We start from the raw sequence: 20,217 nt of genomic DNA on the forward strand, positions 1-20,217 counted from the left end.
TGATTACAACACATCTCTGCTGCCTCTCTTCCCCCCCCCCCCCCCATCTGCAGTTACCAGGAGCTATTCGAATTTAAAGGGGCTGCACCCCAGCGCGTCATGGTGCCTGCCACCACATTAAGGACAAGTCGTCACTGAGAAAGAATAACCCCCCCATCTCTGCCAACTCAGAGGAGCGGGGCGGCGAGCGGTGCAAATGCCACGCGTTCCGGCGGCAGCCAGGGGACCTGCTCCCCTCCTCCCCCATTTAAGCACCCTGATCCGCGGGTGTATTCGCTTTAAACCAGAGGAAGCTTTTAAACCAAGGCAATAAAAAAAAATCGCCCTGCTCGCCTCTACGTAACGCCCTGTCGAAAGCGGACGCCATATTTTGTGTTGCTGATGTCGACAGCCACACAGGGAAACGTAGACATGTTTTTTCCCTTCCTCCTCCTCCTCCTCTCTTCCCCCATTCACCCAAACTTGCATTTTGGGGGTGGGTGGGTTGAAGCAAATCCTATTTTTCTCACCGGCTCCTCTCGGTTCAGCAATTTTCCTTCCCTCCCTCCGCCCCCTTTCCCCAGCCGAAGTTCCATTCACCAGCCCGCTTGGGAAGGCGCTTGCTGGGGAGGAAAAGTTGCGTGTGAGTGGCTGGCTGGCGAGGGGCAGGAGCGCTCGCAAGTGCATGTGGGCAGAGAGGTTCCGAAGGAGCCCGCTGCGCTTCCCCTGGCGGGTCGGGGTTTTCTGCGGGGGGGGGAGGGTGAATGGGAAGGGAAGCGAGGGGGGGGGAAGTTTCTTACCTGAGCCCAGGGCTTTAGGAGGCAGCAGCACGAACTTTCCCCCAGTGGAAGGGCAGTGCCTTTCGTAAGGCTGGGGAACGTGGGAGCCGGGCTCGGGATCCTGGGCAAAGCCCCCCCCCCGGTACCCCCCTAACAGCAGAAACAGTGGCAAAAAAATAAAATAAAATAAAAAAATCCTTCGATCAGTGGGGATCTACGCCAAAACCCACATGATCTCTGACGTCAGCATGCGTATTTGCATACGATACCACCAGCGGCTCTTCCACCGGGGGTCTCTTTATTTGGGAGAAAGTTAGAAACTGAAATTGACCCAGGCTCCTTTAAGAGTCTTAGGGTGATCATAAAATTTTCCTCTCCCTCCGCGATCCATCCACACGTGTGTGTATGTGGGAGGGGGGAAGATTTCCTTCCTTTTTGGCAACTTAAAGTCTATCGCTACCACCATTTTTAAATTAATTATTACTATTATTTATTAATTATGTAGCTTGGAGTTGGCAGGGCTGGGAAACAGATAATTGGATATTCCAAAAGCTGCATCTACCTGGATCCTGCTGGTGTCGTACCCCACGACTCCAAATTAACCCATTAAATAAACAAGACTTAACCACTCCCACCTCTCCTCCCCCCTGAAAATACCCCCCCCCGCAAGACATTCTTATGTAACCGTGGTCCCCCCTTCCCAAAATAAACCCCCTCCAAATCTGGCGCCTGGATCCTACTAATTTTTGGCTTCCACTTTCGAAATAGTAATGTCTCATAAAGAACAAGTGTAGACGCTCCTCTGACGCCTATAACGCCGTGGATCCCTTAGGGCCATAGCGGCATATGCAGAAATCGGAATCGGGTATGTCCAGTTTTTAGTTCTAGTTCCTCAAATGCAACTGCCTAAAGAGTGAGCAAACAGCAGCTGTTTCTGCTGCAACTTGACTATCCAGCCCATTAAGAACCCTGGCGCCACAGCACCTCCAATCTGGCATCTGTATCCTGGATTAATTTTGGCCCCCAAAACAGACACTGTGCTATCAGAACACAAAATAAGGATGACTCTTTCTCTCCCCACCCTCCATCACATCCTCTTAGCAGAGAGATGCAACCTGTATGCTTCTGGATCCAGCTGATGTGTGGCTGCATACATTATACCCAGTTTTCCTGTTTAAACGTAGTTCAGGTAGACAGTGGCATTGCTTGGCTCCTTAGGGCCCAAAACTGTGAGGGTCCAGCTCTGGGGCGGGGGTGGCGAATGGACCCGCTATTAGCAGCACTCTTTGTTCCAGGAAGCACGGTGGGTGGGGGGTTTGCTTTGTTTAGGCATTAATGGGAGGGGGAGGGTTGAATGCCAAAATGGGCATGTTCTAAGAGCGTTTAGCAGCACTGTTGGAGGAGTGCATCGGGACCGGGTGTTTTAGGAAGCAGCTCAGTTCGGTCTCTACTAGGATCTGAGGTCTTGGATACAAAGAACCAGCAGGCTTCGGGTTTTACCCAGATCTCTCAGGGACGCTCTGCTCTAGTGTGACTAGAAGGCAGGGGCGGTGAAATCGACAGTGTCCAAAAATCCCCACGCGAGTCCCATTTTCTCTATGAAAAGTTCAAGGTGTCACTGATCATGAGCTCGACAAACTGTTGATCCCGACCACGTGTAGCAGCCAGAGAAGCCGGTGAGAACAAGGAAGGAGGCAGCATTGCAAGAAGCTGGCAGCATGCTAAACAGCCTGTGCTCCTCGTTTTTTACACGCTGCTCATAGCTGCCTGAATTGTGTCTGTTGGTGAAACATAACAGACCCGAGATCAGGCAGGAATGGCAGTTCTGGACTTTTCGAGCTGTGTGACTATCTGCATTTTGGGTATCAGCTGAAAATAAAGTTCCACTCATTGTTTACATTTTAAGGGCATTGATGAATCTGTCTCCCTTATATAACTAGCTCTTTTAGAATCAGGTCAGGCTACCCAGTGAGGTAGGGTTTTTTTTCATGCTCTACTTCTAATATGGCTTTTAAAACCTTTTTTATATTTTTAAGATTTCAGATTACGCCTGTTTATTAGTTTTTGGAAATTACTGTTTCTCAGTTAATGCCTAAAATTCCCATTCATCTACTATAAGCAGAGGAATCCTTTCAACATTTAAAATTAAGATTAATGACATTTTGGCTTTAAACTACAAGGATGTAGTGCAGATAGGTTGCATGGTATTTTTTATTTACATTAATTCATTTTAAATTCATATTTACTGATTGCATCTGAGTTCTAAATACCAGCCACAGGCTAATATGACTTTTGAGAAACATGTTATCTGAACAGCAAAGGCAGGTTATTTATTCTAAATTAATATTTTAACTGCATATATAACACTCCAAAAACCCAGAATCTTGACATGCTTTTAGAACCACCCTGAAGTTTTCAAATTGGCTTTATGTTATTAGAACTGTGGGGGGTGCATATTTAGAGCCCAGATTGCAGCTTTTAAATCATCTATACAATCTTGTTTGTTGAACATTTTGTTTTTTTGCTGTCTAGAATGGGGCATTGCAAGATTAGAATGTTGGACAAGAAGCACCACGTTATTGTAACTAAATAATCATCTAAAAAGGTAAATATGTCCAAGTGATGTCGAAAGATTTCTTTAGAGGGGCACTCTCAACTGAGTAGGCGTGTTTTTGATTTCTTGATTAAGCTTAATATCTGAGAGTGATTTAATACCAAAATTGATTTCTGCCTTTCTCTGTTGTGGTTCCAACTGAGGTTTCTGTTTATCTTTTTATGCTCTAGATCAGTGGTTCTCAAAATTTTTGGCTTGTGGCCCACTCTGATCAATGCAAACTTTTCCATGGACCACCAGCTGACCACCCATGATGACAAAATGGGTGCAGGGCGAGGTGGGAGTGTGGGGTCCAGGTTGCAGGAACGGGCTGGGGTGGTGGTCTGGCTGGGATTATGGCCAATGGGAGCAGAAGGAAAAGTCTCCAGGTGAGTGGTTTTCTGCGCTGCTGTTTCCCCAGCTGGGAGAGAAGGAAGTAGCAGGGTGCGAAGTTGCTTCCCCCTGTAAGTTGGATTCAGCCTGTGAGGCTCAGGACTCCCTTCTGCAGGAGGAAGCCAACCTCACAAGGAGTGGAGGGACTTGCGAGGCTGAACCACCTGCTTGGGCTCCCTGATGAAGGGGAGATGCCCTGAGCCCATGGCCCACCTGCAAGACCTAGTGGTCCACAGACCACACTGTGAGAACCACTGCTCTAGATTTAGGTATTAGGGATGGATAGACATACCCACTCTTCACTTCTTTTGAGGGCACAAACAATGATTACCAGAGCTAGTTGGAAGTTTCCAAATTTGTATTTACTTTTTGGGCAAACATTTTTATTGGCAACATTGATTTATTTAAAAAAAACTTTTTCAATGTAATATTTTCAATTTTTCTGAGAGTGGGGGTCAGCTAGTGAGGGGCAAGTTGACTAGCTACATAGCCAGTGCTTAATTTTTAGATGTTTGAAAACGAAATAAACTTTCAAACATTTTTAAAAACAATCTTTGATAAGTGACCTCATGTACGTGATCTGTACAGTGTGTAGGGGGGAAAGGTATGTCTTGCTGCATTCACGTGTTTGTTCCAAAAGGAATAGATCAACAAAAAGAAGGTAAACATCCATCTGCTTTCAAAATGTCCAGATTTTAATTTACATTAGAGCCCCTTTAAATGGGTGGTAGTGCAAAAATATCTGTGGATGGGTGTAAATTACATTTGTGTCCATTTTAAGTCACTTGTACACAAGGTAAATGAACATAGATGTAAATGAAAATCAAGCATAAAGAGTATCCTGGACATTTAAAGGGCTGATTCTGCCCTTGGGTCCATAAAGTCATATAGCAGTGACTGTATAATTTGTCCTAACAGTGGCTTTTACAGTAAACTATCTGTTGGGATTTGTTTGTCCTCCAAAATATGTATTATATCAAAAAGTTGTCAGTCATACGGGCCATCGTTTGATCATAAATTTCTTACCATTTGAAATGAATACATTGGGAGCAAATTTCTTTGAGAGTAGCTTATTTCAATTTAATGTTGGAATAATGGATATTGCTAATACTCAGCAGATGCAAAACTTCTGCCAGTGTTGGTCTGGTCACGTGATTTTGCATATTTCATCTAACTCACTCATCCCTACAAGCTCTGTTTTGCTTTTGTACATCATGTTGATTTGTGACTTTGGTTTATAAACACAATCGATAGCCTCATTCCTCCATATGTAACCTTGAAAATATTGGTGACAGATACATGAATACTTTTCTTAACTTTCAATAGATAATAATCACTTAACACGGCTACATTTCTATTATAATTAATGCAACTTTAAAACTGTGTTTAATGGATTGATGGCAACGTAACTGAGCAGAAATTGTCTATACATTGTATAGGACCTGGTTCTCAGTGGATAACAAAACAAAAGCCACATTGATAACACAGCACAAAATACCCATGAACTACTTCCCAGGAAGGTGAGAGCAGAGATCCGTCTTGTTTTACATATTATGCTGTTTTACTTTCTTATGATCTGATTGTGTAAATAATATGATGAGTTGAGCTCTACAGGTAAAGCTATGAGCCTTGCTGTAAAGTGATACATACCACCTTGCTGAATTATTTGGATTTTTGTTTGTTACTTATGGCCAGGAATAGGCTAGGATAAGGACATATTCAATTCTTTGGTGTCTCGTATATTTGAGACCATCTTTGGATCATACAATTTCATTCAATGATTATTTATTCTTCATAGCACACTAATCAGAGTTAATATGTTAAATCTAGTAGAGAAATGACTAGGAAGTTTGTTCTGGATTGAAGGAGGTGCATAGTTTGCCCAGAAACGTTTCAGTTCAGCCAAACACATGACTTTACTTTGCATAAGCATGATAGGGGAATTCTGACCATAGCTTAAAATAAAAAAAAAAGTGAGCATGTGACTTTAGTTTTGCTGCTGTCAGTGAGGCAGAGATCCACCTACCTTTTATATCTTCTTTTGAAGAAAGGTCAGTCTTTAAGAGCATGTAAGGGCTATAGTAAGTTGTGAAACTGCTGCTGATCCTGGCAGGAAGCTCACCACAGGGTTAAATTACCTCGTAGGCAGATCAGCTTCAAATGGCGCATGCACTGCTTAAGAACCACTTATGCCTTACGTTATTAATTTCAATCATAGTAACACTAAGATCCTCACCCTCTCTCCAACCCCTTTGTGTTGAGTAGAAGGCCTGAGCAGTATGCAGGTGGCTGATAAACATCATATCAAGCTGGGAGAGGCCCTTCCTGCCTCTAGACAGTTAAGAAGATAGCCTAAAGTGGTCTGACCATGGATGGCTCCTTTCAGTACTGGGACCAATGTTCCCTCTAATCTTTTTCCATCCATGTGTGGAATACATTTCTTATGTGCACCAATGGATGTGCAAATGTGCACCATCAGCAGAAACAAAAAAAAAGTTTTGGGCACTCTGCTAATGAACTGGATGGCATTTGAATCTCTCCTGTAAGCTGTGCACTTAGACGATTGCTCAGGAAACACTGCCTGGGGCCTAAGTCTTTGGGGCTAAAAGAAGTGGTTGTCTTCTCAGCCTTTTGCTTTGGATTACATGCATAGCCATCTATTCTGTATTGTTACTAAGCAGGGTGATAGGCATTTTGTAGATTCAAAACAAAATAAATCTTATCACTATTCATTATCTCTTTGTTTGTTACAGCTGAAATAAGAGTACCTTTCCAGTGTATTTTTGATCTGCTTGCGTAATGAAAATATACTAGCTAATTTGACTTTTGTTCTAATCAGTTTTGCTTTCAGGCTTTCACCTGCTCAGCTGTAACGTTGGGTTGCCAACACAGCAGTGAAATCTAATCAAAACCTGCAGTGTATTTCCATTTATTAAAAAAAAAAAGTTAAGTATAGATGATTATACAATTAATATTCTTATTTAATTTTGTGAGATTTTTCCGTTTGAAATATTCACAAGGGTTTTGGGTTTTTTTTGTTATTTGCGCAGCTTTAATAATGAGAGTTGTAAAACATTTTGATACCCATTAAAGTAACCAAAGTTACTTGACACTGTCCCTTTTTAATATAGGATGTATTCTCTGGCTGGAGATTTGGAATTGATAGTGTAGGATGAGATCTAGCTCCTGGGAGTCTTTCAGTTGACTTCAGTGGGAGTTAGATTAGGCCCCTAACAGGTAATTTCATTATGACTGTTGTTCCCTTTGTCCCATAGTTGTGTTATGGATGCATTTATAGATCTTCCATTGAATTGAATGGTGATTTTTATTACAACTTAATGGGTAGATTGAGCCTTGTACTGTCATCTGTCTCAGTGGAAACTCAGGTACCTGCAAAATATTGTTCAAACACAAAAGCCAGAACTATTTTCTTTTGCAGAGATCATGATCTCTGTGTTAATGGCAGGAAGTGGTGTTTGGCTGATGGTCAGCACACAGGGTACAAACAAATGGTGGAGAGACAGGGTTTTATACAGTCTCAGTTTGCCCAATCCACCCTCCCCCAAAACCAAAAAAACAAACCCTAACCTCACACTTTTTTTCTTCTTCAAAGAAATGTCACAGTGAAGCTTCCTAGGCTTACCAGGGCACTTTGGTTTGACAGTTAAATATGTTTTCTTATGCATTTAGTTGTATAAATCACAAGCACAGGAAGAGCAGAGAGAGGCTGATCTGATGCATTATCTGAAAAATAAGGCATTAAAATAAATGTACAAAAAAGCACAGCAGTCTAATTAGATCAAATCTTGGGCAGAACTGACCTTCTGATTTTCCATGCCCTGTGTTGGAGGAGGCACGATGTATTCCCCTCGGGTCCTGTGGCGGACTGGACAGATTAGTTGCTGAGTCTAGAGTAAGAATCCCCAAAGTGCAACACCACTAAATATTTGCTTGTATTGCCCTAGCTATAGATGAGTCCTGGCAAGAGGCACATGTGCACTGTCTTTTTCTGTTTCAAAAGCTCAAGGAGTGCTGATCACTTATGGTGGGAACCTTCTGGTTTCTTCTTATAGCGATCAACAGCTAGTCATTGAACAAACTAGAACATGCAGCATTTCACTCTGCTCTTGATTAAATACATAGGGCTCAACCTGACACCACTGAAATGCTGATCACAATTAATACTTCAGGCATAGAAGGGAGATATTTATCTTCAGCATTCTGCCTTGAATGTTCATTTTGCCTTGAGATTGCTGAGCTATTCTGCTATGGAAGAGTGTGTATATGGTCATGCCAATTTTCTTCCACTATTTGATCTGAGGAAGTGGGTCTGGCCCACGAAAGCTCATCACCTAATAAACCATCTTGTTAGTCTTTAAAGTGCTACATAGTCCTGTTTTTGTTTTAGCTAGACCAGACTAACATGGCTACATTTCTATCCATATTCTCTGGTGATCCTTCTCCCTCCTCCCAGCTGCAGACCTCTGGAAATCAAAGGCAATGCAGAGCACTGATATCTCCAGGTGAGGTCCCGGAGAGCTGTGTGTGCCCAGCAGTTGTGAGAACAGGACCCAAAACATCTAGCTTAGAATAGTGTTTAGGTCACTAGCCTGGAGCTCTGGATTCAATTTACTGCTCCACCATTGGTTTACTGTATGGCACACCGTCTTTGCTTCAGTTTCCAACTGTAAAATGGGGATAATATGACTTCCCTACCTCACAGGTGTGTTGAGTAGATAAATATATTTTAAAGATTGTGAGAGGGTCAGATACTATAGTAATGGGAGCCACATAAGTATCTCATCTGGTTCTCCAAGTAGCCTTCCTAATTCAGGAATCCAAATCTCCCTCTTTCATTGCGAGGTGTTTTTAACAAAGCCACATGCCTTCTGCATCCCTCCCATCTACCACCTCCTGCTAGGCCTTTGCATAGCCTAGCTAACTGAAGGGTTCTTTGAGATGCAGGGAAGTTTGAATTCCATACCGTCGCTCTTGGCTTCCTGCAGTCAGGCAGATTACACAATTTTCAAGCCAGTTGGGGAACCAAAGTGCTGAGTCAGCTCATGGGAGCAGCCCCCTGACAGTATCCCTCTTCTTGGACTTGCAGCAAATGAGAGAAAGATGAAGCCATTAACCTTTAATGAGATTTGTCATCATTTTTTGTAGTGTGCTTGCTAATTACCAAAGCATTTAAAAAAAAATTAAATGAGAGGTTCCTCCCTCACAGACCATCTGCTGTGAAATCATAATGGACGTAATTTGGGACTTTAAAATCAGTTCCCACACTATCTCATCAGAATTATGTGATCAACAGAATTATGATCTCACTGCAGGATCAGTCAGGCAAGGCTGTGTTGAGATGAAGAATTAAAGAACAATCTACAATAAGGCTATGTCTATACTGCATGCATGTTCTTGCACAAGTACATTTACTGTAAAACATCAGAAAAGAGGCTTCTTGTGCAAGAGTTATTCCTCTCCCCATGGCTAAAATGGCCATCAGAGCTTTCTTGTGCAAGACAGCGTCCACACCACCATGGACGCTCTTGTGCAAAAGCACATCTCTTGTGCAAATGCACATGGCGATGTGGATGTGCTCTTATGCAAGATCTTTAGTGCAAGAGCTCTTGAGCAAAACAGTTCTTGTGCAAGAAGCCTGCAGTGTATACATAGCCGAATAATAATAGGAACTCAGCTACAAACGGGGAAATCCAATTCTGTGAAGAAGTACTAAAGCCTTATGCTGAACCTCTGCAGAGGTATGACTTTCACCCACAGTGCATACACTTATCACTTGCTTTAATGGAAAACTCCTCACTACTTGGATTTTCATATTATTTGTAGTATAAATAAGAACATAAGAATGGCCATGCTGGGTGAGACCAATGGTCCATCTAGCCCAGTATCCTGTTTTCCAACAGTGGCCAATGCTAGGTGCCCCAGAGGGAGTGAACAGAGCAAGGAATCATCAACTGATCCATTCCCTGTCATCCATTCCTTGCCTCTGACAAAAAGAGGCTAGGGACGCCATTCCTACCCATCCTGGCTAATATGTATTGATGGACCTAACCTCCATGAATGTATCTAGTTCGGGTGGTTTTTGTTTTTTGGAACCCTGTTGAAGTTCTGATCTTCACAAGAGCCTCTGGAATGTTGGGGGAGGGGCTTTTGTTCCTCGTCGTCAGCCCTGAAGACCAAAAATCCTCTTTTCATCCACAGGACATATTGTGTGAGTAGTGGCAGTATGTGTTTTCCCCATGCTACGCTACCACAATCCTTGTCAGAGAGACCGCCACTAGGGGGCAAGTGGCTCAGTTTTCAAGCCTGTTCTCTCTTCAGCTGCTCAGCTAAGATTGCTGGTGAGGGTGACAGTTGTGGGGATGTGTTGTGGACAACTGGACTGAATTGACCAAATTAATTCCACAGGGGCTACCTAACGGCCATCACATCAAATGCTATCCACTCTCAGACACTAACAACTGAAATCAATATCACTCTCACTGATTTCAATGGACTTTGGATCAGACTATCAGTTACAACCAAACTCTGATACTGCAAATACATACTCACACAAGTACCTTTAATTCACTGAGACTACTTGCATATAGGAAGGTACTTACATAGTATGTACTTGCAGGATCAATCTCCTAGGCTGGATTTGAATGAGGGATAATGATGTGCCATTAATTTTTAGTCAGAATTGATTAATGGGAAGCCTATGATGGGGATTCTGATTAAAAAGTAACAAAAGAAAAATCAATGGCACAGTATGTCCATGTTTGGCAATTTAAAGGGAAAAAGCTAATGTATGTTACTAAGTTTTGGCTGCTACACTTCTATACAGTGCTATAAGTGTGTCCATGGTGCTTTACACCAGGAATTCAGATATGGTTCCCCTCTCAAGGAACTTTCATCTAAATGGAGAACAACAAAACAGGATGCTGGCAAGGTGGAGGAAAAAATACAGAAAGTTATGCAGTTTCTTGGCACAGTATATCTCAGATTCTAATATAATATTTATATTGCATTTGTTTTCAGAGGCTCTAGCTTGGATTATGGCTTCATTCTGTTTCATGCTGAACCAGTATAGCTAGCCTCAAAATAATAAAAAAATTATGAGAGTCGACTCGCTCCCCACCATGAAATTAAAAAAAAAATCAAATCACACTTTTAGACTGATTTTGGCTTTTAAAATTCTCCTTATTTGCCAGTGTGGATATGATAATTTCAGATTAAAAATATCCAATTTAAATGTACACAGAAATTAATGCTTTTCCTTTGTGCTTTTATAGAGACTCAATTTACCCTCTTTTTGCCACTAAAATAGGAGAACTACCATCCATTCCCTATTGCCATCTAGACTCCCTGACCTCCAGGTTTATTTCATTTGATAAGAGAGCAGGATGATAAACAATGATCTAATTAATGCGTCATGGATTCACACTTGCATATAGAATTGATATTATTTGTGGGGGTTAATGAGTTACAGATATACATGTTACAGAACTTTAAACTTATCAATAGTTCATATCAATAGTAATATCACAGTAAAACAATAAAGGATTCATATAGCTGTTTGCAGGAAACAACATTCACCCACTTCTCCCACCTTCCCATTTATGTTTTTGCCTGAGACTGGGCAGAACGCCTTCTTCCTACCCCTGACCTGTCTCTCTCTGATCCTTTCTGACCTCTCAACCTTCAGCACTTCATTTTTATGCAGTCCTTACATATGCTGACTTCTTTCCCCAGTGCCTTGCTTTCCTTACTCTCTCCATGCATTTTTCACAGTGACTCTGCTGTTCCTAACATTCTCTGTTCAGTTTGCCCTGTCTGACTGGATGGTCAGCCACGTTGCCCATGGGGGTGGCTTCCTTCTAATGCAGAGGTGGGGAATGTAAGGCCCAGGGCCTTGATGCGGTCGCCTGCTTGCCTGGATCCAACCCCCACGGCTCAGAGCACCTCCCCCCCAGCACTGGGAAGTCCACACAGGCCCCCGCCCGAATGATATTTCACTGGCCCCTCACCCAAAAAAGTTTCCCCACCCCCGACCTAATGGAAAATAATGGGAGGTGGCATCCTCACTTCCAAGCATAATGATACTGGAGGGAAATGATGTTCATCTTGAAGGCTTCAGCCCACTGACTGTCAGTGGAGGTGGTAGCCATTTGAATGAAGGGAACATTCACAATTTGGTGCCTTTCATTGCATTTTGATGAGATAAGTAACATTAAAACAAACCCAGAGTCACTGGAATTGCAGGAAAATGGTGAGAGATGGCAATACAGTGCACACACACAGGACAGCACCATTGCCCCAAAATGTTCCTCTTATTTTGTAACTGTTCTAGAGGGGTAACATTAGGATGGCCATCTTTGAGGTACAAAAAACAGGATATCTAGGAAAATCCTTAGCCTATAGAACTGGACAACTGACAGTGTTTACTGAGCACCTTTACAGATTTTCCAGAACTGTCACCTCAAAAAAGGGACAATCCTGGGAAAACCAGGACAAGTGGCAACTGGTGTGCCCTGTAAGATGAACTCTTGGGTGGCCATCCAGAAGAGATTCAAATACTGCCCATTAGCAGAGTGCCCACTTTTCCCATAGCCAGCAGCATGTGTTTCTACTGGTGGTGCACATGCACACACACCTCAGTGCAAATAACAAAAATGTGTTTTGCACATGGGTGGAAAAAATTAGAGGGAACATTGGTGGCAACTCTAGTTAAAATCTCACATACTCAGTTTCCCTGCCACTGCCACTCACTACATATAATCTGTATAGCCCATGATTGCTAGTAACAACACCTACTATTTATATAGACCTTTAATCTTCAAGACACTTTACAAAGATTAGCCAATTAACCAATAAAATAAAAAAGTTGTCAAACTCTTGTTGAACTTTATTCTTTAAACAGAAGCAATTTTGGAGACACAACCACACGTTTTAAGACACAAACAACAAAAATGAGCAACACAATGGGATCATTTTCTCCTTCCAAAATTGGCTTTGAAAATACTCCTGGGCTCAGCTTTTTCATGCTAAATTTCAGCCTCTGGCAATTTTTTACTGCTGACTTACATTCCAACACCCTGAAATTAAAGCTCAGCTCCTGAACTATTGAAGCACACGTGGCCCAATTGTAATTGAGAAAGTTTCAAGAGAGAGAGGTCAAATGTTATATTAAAAACTTATGTCAATACAGTTTAACAGCAGGAAGATGTAAACGTATTTATCCTGGACAGCTTTAATGTCATCAGTATACTCTCGTTTCAGGAAAAGGATGTAATTAGTTTACTGGTCCCTGGCTGGTGTATACTAAATGAAAAAAATATGATAATTGGTGCTTTTATAGTGCCTTCCATGTAAGGATCTCAAAGTGTTTTCCAACATTAAAGTACTAAGTCTCACACTTAGAACTGAGTGAATAGATTTTTCAATTTGGTGACTGAACAAAAAAACAGAAGAAAGACAATAATTTCAGTTCACCCTGAAACAAAAAAATATTTTTTTCTCACCAAAATGGAAAACTGAAGAATTGTATTTTGGATAAAACAATGTTTTGTTCAATCAGAATTTTTTTGACCTTTTCCAACTTGTTTTTAGGTATTTTATATCTTTTTAATAATAAATAAAATCCAGCTAAAATTCAGAAGAAACATTCTGAAAAATGTTCAACAATTTTTTTGACTTTTTTTTAGAATCTCTCCCCTTTTTCTTTTAAAGTTATTCACAAAATAGCTTTTGTAAACCTGAAACTGCTTTGACAAATAAACGATATATCCAAAAACTTTGCTTCACTTTACTTAACTAGATTTGCCTACTACACAGAGACAAGATATCTCTTGTTACAGATAGGAAACTGAAGCAGAGAAATTATGGCTCTGATCCTGCAGTGACATCTCATGGGTGGATTCTTGTTCCAGACTGGAGCTACTCTGAATTAATTTTAGTTTAGAAGATAGGATACACAAAGAACAAGTTAAAAATCACTTAGGAAAGTTAGATGTCAGCAAGTCACCAGGTCCTGATGAAATGCATCCCAGGATACTCAAGGAGCTGATAGAGGAGGTATCTGAGCCTTTAGCTATGATCTTTGAAAAATCATGGCAGACAGGGGAGATTCCAGAAGACTGGAAAAGGGCAAATATTGTGCCCATCTATAAAAAGGGGAATAAAAACAACCCAGGAAATTATAGACCGGTCAGTTTAACGTCTGTCCCAGGGAAGATAATGGAGCAGGTAATTAAGGAAATCGTATGCAAACACTTGGAAAGTAATAAAGTGATAGGGAATAGCCAGCATGGGTTTGTGAAGAACAAGTCATGCCAAACTAATCTGATAGCTTTCTTTGAAAAGATAACGAGCCTTGTGGATAAGGGAGAAGCGGTGGATGTCATATACCTAGACTTTAGTAAGGCATTTGATACGGTCTCGCATGATATTCTTATTGATAAACTAGGCAAATATAACTTAGATAGGGCCACGATAAGGTGGGTGCATAATTGGCTGGATAACCGTAGTCAGAGAGTTGTTGTTAACGGTTCTAAATCCTGCTGGAAAGGGATAACAAGTGGAGTTCCTCAAGGGTCTGTTTTGGGACCCGTACTATTCAATATCTTCATCAATGATGTAGATATTGGGATAGAGAGTACTCTTATTAAGTTTGCAGATGATACCAAACTGGGTGGGGTTGCAACTTCTTTGGAGGATAGGGACATAATTCAAAATGACCTTAGCAAGTTAGAGAAATGGTCAGAGGTAAACAGGATGAGGTTTAATAAAGAGAAATGCAAAGTGCTCCACTTAGGAAGGAACAATCAGTTCCATACATACAAGATGGGAAGCGACTGTCTAGGAAGGAGCATGGCGGAAAGGGATCTAGGGGTCATAGTGGACCACAAGTTGAATATGAGCCAACAGTGTGATGCTGTTGCAAAAAAAGCAAATATGATTCTAGGTTGTATCAACAGGTGTGTTGTAAGCAAAACTCGTGAAGTCATTCTGCCGCTCTATTCTGCACTAGTTAGGCCTCAGCTGGAGTACTGTGTCCAGTTCTGGGCGCCACATTTCAAGAAAGATGTGGAGAAATTGGAAAGGGTACAGAGAAGAGCGACAAGAATGATTAAAGGTTTAGAGAACATGACCTATGAAGCCAGGCTTCATGAACTGGGCTTGTTTAGTTTGGAAAAAAGAAGATTAAGGGGGGACATGATAGCGGTTTTCAAATATCTAAAAGGGTGTCACAAGGAGGAAGGCGAAAATTTGTTCCTCTTGGTTTCTGAGGACAGGACAAGGAGTAATGGGCTTAAAGTGCAGCAGGGGAGGTTTAGATTGGACATTAGGAAAAAATTCCTAACTGTCAGGGTGGTCAAATATTGGAATAAATTGCCAAGGGAGGTGGTGGAATCTCCCTCTCTGGAGATATTTAAGAACAGGTTAGATAGACATCTGTCAGGGATGGTGTAGACGGAGCTTGATCCTGCCTTGAGGGCGGGGGGCTGGACTCGATGACCTCTCGAGGTCCCTTCCAGTCCTATTATTCTATGATTCTATGATTCTATGAATTGGAGCACCATGCAGGGGTCTGTGCATGCAAATGCCATTTCAAGACTGGGGCCGTTGGAGTTTTCCAAGATCACAAATGAAAAATATGACAGTTCTGGGTATTAATGCCAGATCTCTTGAGTTCCTTAGTTGTGCTTTAGCCACAAGCACATCCTTCATCTCAGCAAGCTGCCATTGATCTCAGCGGGACTGTTCTAAGCACTACACAGTTTTTGTGGGATCGGGGCCTAAAGTTGAAGTGGAATTTCTTCCCGTTTTCTCTATTTTAGATGTGATAATAAAAACATTCCTTCATCCTCAGAAAACAACTTCTATATGAAGTCCCCCCTTTTTTAATAGCAGAAATATTATGGTGATCATTAAAATAAGTTGGAATCTTTATTCCTTAGGGAATCAACTATAGTATGTTTCCCGTGTTTCATGAGAGACCTTTGGATGTCTGGAGTTACAAGGATGGACCATGGTAGGAATGAAGTGTTAGGGGAAGCATGAAAGGTGGTTCTAGTTACAGAAAAGCTGAGAGAATCCAAGCTTAGATGGTTTGGGAATGGGAAAAGAGATTGGAAGAAAACATAGGAACTTAGAAGTGGAGGGTCAGAAAAGGGTTGGAAGACACAAATCTAGATGATGGATATTATTAAAAAAATGTGAATAAAAGTGGAGTTTCTGAGGAATGGCATCAAGACAGACTGGAAGGGAGGAGGATTCAAAGAACTTACCCCATATAGATGGGACAAAGACTAGAAGAAGTAGACAATGAAAAACAATGAGACCCAACCTGACTCTACAGTATATATATCTTCCCTACAGGCTGCAGTAACTCCATGATTTTATTCTGGTAAGAATGCTTTGTTAGTGATTTTCTTCATGCTAATATTAGTTTTAAAAATTCAGTTTTCTTATAGTTGATGTGTTACTGAAACTGAAGAGGAATATTTGTCAGATCCTGATAAACTCTGGAAAAAATGCAGCATTTTCAGATCAAAATGTTTTGTCACAGAAGTCACCTTAAATGTCAACCTATTTAGTGACAAATTTATGGTGACATTATTTCACACAGTTAAGCTTGGCTCAAGAGTTACTTGAAAAATGTTGATTTCCCTGCAATCCCAGAGTGTCTAGGAAAAATCATGATAGAGTGTGTATATATAATTTGATTCACAAAAACATGTATTTGTTGCCTCAGCTGCTGGATGCATTTACATAACTGAGGGTGCGTCTACACTGCACCCTAAACTTGAAATAAGATATGCAATTTGGGCTATGCAAATTGCATATCTTATTTCGATTTTATTTCAAAATTGCTTATTTTGAAATTTGGTGCATCTACGTGGTGTCAAATTTAGAAATAAAGTGCTATTTCGAGCCATCCCTTATTCCTTGTGCAACGAGGTATACCAGGATGGTGAAATAGCTTGCCCTTTATTTCGAAAAATATTTTGAAATAATGGGCGGCTTGCGTAGACACAGGGTAGGTATTTCGGGATACCTTCGATATCCTGAAATATCCTTGCAGTGTAGACATATCCTTAAGACACAAATTAAATTTAATTTCATGTTGCCAACATTTATGTAGCATCTAATGTTAAGCAAACAGAGTGAGAATTAGGCTTGGTTTACACTACAGAGTTAGGTTGACACAAACCACCTTGCATCAAACTGGTTGTGCATGCCTCTACAGTTTTATCTCACACAAATGTAAGCCCTCTTTTATACTGACCTCTTCAAGTTGCTCTTAGCCATTGTTGATCTACTGACATTAACACACCATGTCGTGTAGACGTTGCCTTACCAATGCCAACATTAGCAGTCCTCCAGCAGCTGTCCCAAAATGCCACTAACTTCTCTAGGCACAGTTTTGAACTTCACTGCTCTGAGGTCACATAGACTGGCAGGCCTCCCTTCCCTTTTAAAGCCCCATGAATTTTTGAAATGCCCTTTCCTGATTTCCAGGACCTGATTGCCTAGCTTGGTGAGTTCACCTAACCTTTCTCTCTTGTGTGCAACTTCCTAGCTGACCATGCTCCAGAAGTGCTCCAGCGTGGAGGAGACAAGAGATAATGGATCTATGGGGCCTGTGTTGAGAGGAGAATATGCAAGCACAGCTAGGGCGCATCTACACAGAAGGGCTTAACTCGAAATAAGCTATGCAAATCGAGCTACATCAATTACGTAGCTTATTTTGAAATAGCTTATTTAGAGTTTTGGTGCTGTCTACACAGCATTTATTTCGAAATGGAGCACTCTTCATCTGACTTTCCTTACTCCTCATAAAATGAGGGTTACAGGAGTCAGAGTAAGAAGTCCTCCAGCTTGACAGTATTTTGACATTATGTCAAAATAATTGCCGGCTGTGTAGACGCAGACTATGTTATTTCAAAATAATGTTGCTGTGTAGACATAGCCCTATAGACCAGCCTTAGGAATGTCAACATCTATGAGCAGAGTGCATGGGGAATGCAGGAGAAGGGGTATGACCCATGTGAAAGTCAAGGTTCTGTGGCAGACATATCAGAAAGCCAGGGAGACCAACAATTGACCCAGTGCCAAGTGACAGACATACTACTTTTACAAAGATCTGCAAACTGTACTTGGCCAAGACCCCCACCAACATTCTTTAGACCACCATGCCGTTGATACTTCCAACAAGACTCCTGGCATGAACAACAAGCATGAGATGGAAGAGCATGGGAGACATACCACCAAAGGGCCCAGCTGTGCAGCAAGTCAGGACCTGTTTGAAACTCCACCACAAACCAATCCATCCCAGCAATTGAGCTAAGATAAGCCTGATGCAGGGCAAGGATCCTCAGGCAAGTGTGTAAATCCTCTTGAGATATTTTGATGAACACTACAGTTCTCTACTGAAGGTTTCTAAGCATGGCTGCCGTATTTCTTTCACCACCATGGGACATTTTCTGTGCCAATCAGCAATAATTTTGGCTGACCTGATTTCCGTATACAGGCTAGCAGCATATGGGCTTGTGAGGCTTCCTAATGGCAGGGAGCACAGTTACTACTGACTTGTGCTACCCTCAGGAGTGAGATATCTGCTAAAATCACCACTGCCTGTGGAAAATGGTGCCTATTCTCATGGTTTCATGCAACAGAGCAATTATCTTCCCATTTCCCTCACGCCCTTTGTGGACCACATCCACCCTGGCTGATGCTGGGAGTGGTGACAAGCACTCTACAGCAGAAGTGTCAAAAAACAGGTCCAATTTAAAACTTTGCCTTAGAGAAGGGAGTTCTGAATCTTCAGTTATGCTTTCCTTTGTGACCAGACTGACAGTAGTCCCTTTGTGTGTTTTATCTGCAGATGCTGCTGTTACAGCTTTCTGCGTCTCCCTCTCCCTCTCCATGCTGACAGTACACCTGAGCCACATTAGGAAGAGAAAGAGGAGGCTGCAGGGTGTTCTGTGATATCTTTGCAAGCCAGTGCTGTATGAAAGCATGCATGGGCGATGTATGTGGATGGGGGTCACAAAGGGTCATGTCCCTAACCCCCAATTTCTGCCACACTTAAGGAAGTAGCACATCTGCAGAGATGTGCCTAGGAAAGGCATCAGCAGCTTGAAATCCTGCTCACTAGGGCTGTCAGCCTAGCTCTCTGCCAGAAGGTACAGGGTAGGAATTCTCTCCCTTCTTGGCCAGTAGCTGCTCAGTGACATACTTAGATTGCTCTGCCTGTGTGCCACTGCCTAGGGTGAACAAAGCAAAGCAAGCTTGGGGAGGCGGGGTAATGGGAGGGAAGAAAGGGGGGCCCAGGAGTGGCAGCAAGACCCATAGGGTTGGTGGAATTATGTAGAGGGCTAAGGGAGGCTGCAGGTCCCATAGAGGATGAAAGGATTGTGTGCTGGGCTGTGGGGCAGCAGGGACTTTGGGATGTGTGGAGGGCTGAGGGAGACAGAGGGGCCAAGAACTATGAAAGGTGTCTGGGGAAGGCAGCCCCATGAGGTAGAATGGGTGGGGGAGCCAGCCACAAGCTTATGGCCTGGAGGATGAACACTGCAGGAAGCCTGGAGAAAGGAAGGAGTGGAGAGGAGAGAGGCCAAGGATAAGGAGAGGGAGATACATGAGGACAGGACACAATGGGGCTTCTCCAGCAGCTAACACAGATGTTGCAGACTCTGGTGACTACAGATTCAACAATCCCAGTTTCCCCTACCGCAGCAGTCAATCAAGAACTCCATTGCAGTATTTCCCTACCCCCTGCCTTAAACGTGCCAGGTAGCATCAGGGGTCAAAGACAACCACAGCTTCACATATACCAACTGTGCCTGTTACAGGTCAGTGTATGTGCAATTAAAATGGACATGAATGTCCTTTCTCCTTAAGTTCTGTTCTATTAATGTATTAAGTTTTTAATGTATTTGGTTTACAATTGTAGGGATTTTTCTTTTTATTGATTTTGTTACAGAATAAAATTATTTGGAACATAATTCAGCTTTATTTAGTTCACAACATGTGCTGTGAAATGCCTAGCAGTTCTGAAAGCAACTAATGACTTGTTACAGTATGGTGCAACAACTCATAGGATTGGTGACAAATAGAGTGCAATAATCATAAATGTACAGCAAGCATTAATTAAGTTCATTGATAGATTTATGTTTGTACATGTACATTGAGCACCACAAATTCCTAAAAGGCCACAAAACAGCAGGGCGAGGTAACATACAGTACTTACCCAATGCATTACTGTGGTTAACTGCTGAACTGCTTGCACTTCGGCCTGAGTTCCTTTCATAGCCCTTCATAGCTGAGCTGGTAATAGAATCTTTTCTTGGTGCTGTTGAAGTGGCTGGTATACAGCTTCATGAGCAAAGGGTAGACGGGGTTCCCCAGGGTCACTATTGGCATTTCAACATCAGCAGGGGTAATCTGCTGGTCAGGAAAGTAAGT

General features: G+C 42.1%; 1 protein-coding gene and 1 long non-coding RNA gene across 4 annotated transcripts in view; one reads left to right on the top strand and one right to left on the bottom strand.

Moving 5' to 3' along the window:
- ZHX2 (zinc fingers and homeoboxes 2) overlaps positions 1 to 1,105 on the bottom strand; it is a 117,355-nt gene extending 116,250 nt beyond the window's left edge. For all 3 annotated transcript variants that reach the window (XM_075920173.1, XM_075920175.1, XM_075920174.1), the window contains exon 1: positions 780 to 1,105. The gene's annotated coding sequence lies outside the window, so the exon portion shown is untranslated. The remainder of the gene's footprint in view (positions 1 to 779) is intronic.
- Positions 173 to 19,757, top strand: LOC142826948 (uncharacterized). The gene is made up of 3 exons (XR_012901234.1): positions 173 to 622; positions 3,291 to 3,363; positions 18,635 to 19,757. It is a non-coding gene; the product is annotated as an uncharacterized LOC142826948 (long non-coding RNA).
- The last annotated feature ends 460 nt before the right edge of the window (positions 19,758 to 20,217 follow it).

This window comes from Pelodiscus sinensis, chromosome 2, assembly GCF_049634645.1.
Source record: "Pelodiscus sinensis isolate JC-2024 chromosome 2, ASM4963464v1, whole genome shotgun sequence".
In the NCBI taxonomy this organism is placed as follows: Eukaryota; Metazoa; Chordata; order Testudines; family Trionychidae; genus Pelodiscus; species Pelodiscus sinensis.